At 48.9% G+C, this 947-nt stretch overlaps 1 protein-coding gene across 6 annotated transcripts in view; it reads right to left on the bottom strand.

The window, feature by feature from the left end:
- Positions 1-459: 459 nt before the first annotated feature.
- The window catches only part of LOC122250711 (uncharacterized), a 741,465-nt gene continuing 740,977 nt past the window's right edge, over positions 460-947 (bottom strand). For 3 of the 6 annotated variants that reach the window (XM_086536468.1, XM_086536477.1, XM_043012283.2), the window contains one exon: positions 461-947. This exon is cut by the window's right edge and continues 565 nt beyond it. The gene's annotated coding sequence lies outside the window, so the exon portion shown is untranslated. The other 3 variants (XM_043012285.2, XM_086536462.1, XM_043012284.2) reach the window with 2 other exon arrangements.

Here is a 947-nt window from a genome sequence, read left to right as displayed (position 1 = left end):
ATCTAGAGAGAAAAGTATTGGTTGTAAGCAACGTGTGGAAACGGGAACCCAAACGAAAATCTGCAACGGCAAGGGAGAGGGGGATGGGGGTGTGGGGGGTGGGTGGGTGTGGGGGGGGAAGCTGTGCATATACAGGATATCATAGGAAAGTTTCACCCAGGACTTTACCACGCGGGACTGAAGGGACGTATGGATTGTTGCTGGTGAGGGGAATGGGAGGAGACGCCGTGGAGATAAAGGCTGTGTGAGTTTGTGGAAGCCGAGGTAAACTTCTGCATCTGTGCTTTTTCACTAAGGTAGTCCAAAGGGGTAGGCTGGCTGTTGGTGGTCGGTGCGCATTGGGGGAGAGAGGGGGAAGGGGGAAGGGAGGGAGCGAAAAATTCTTCGTTATCTGGGGAAAGGAGTGGAGGGATAGGGAGGGAGGGAGGGAGGGGGAGTTTCAGGGAAGAGGAATCGCGGATTTTTCTTTTTTATTTATTTATTTTTTTAATATTTTTTCATGATGGGTGAGAATTTTAAGCAAGGGATTATCGGGAATTCTACAGAGAGATTTTTTCGAGCCAGACAACCCTTCAGAGACGTGTATCTACCGTCTGTATAACCATTCAGAAGCGCTGCTCGAGCTGGAGGATTGAGTAAAGCATCCCACAAAGAAAAAAAAAACCTAGTCACTCTTTCCTCATACATTGCTTATTAAAAACTTTCTCTCTTTTCCAGGATTGAATATCATCCAACCTCCCTCCGGCCCGAGAGAGAAAGTGCGAGACCACACGTGGCCCTCTACTATAACGGGCATTTTGCGTCGCCCCGTTGCTCTCTGCAGGAAACTCATGTCCCGTCACCAGCATGCGTTACGTCCGTGCGCTAATTCCCGTCGCTTATCATGTTATAAAGTCGTATCATGTTTGGCACTCAGTCCTAAACTTGGGACAGTCTGCGTCTCCAGT

This window comes from Penaeus japonicus, unplaced genomic scaffold (assembly GCF_977035675.1).
Source record: "Penaeus japonicus unplaced genomic scaffold, GWHDUDI00000001_assembly GWHDUDI00000001, whole genome shotgun sequence".
NCBI classification, from domain to species: domain Eukaryota; kingdom Metazoa; phylum Arthropoda; class Malacostraca; order Decapoda; family Penaeidae; genus Penaeus; species Penaeus japonicus.
This window is presented reverse-complemented; position numbering and strand designations above follow the sequence as displayed.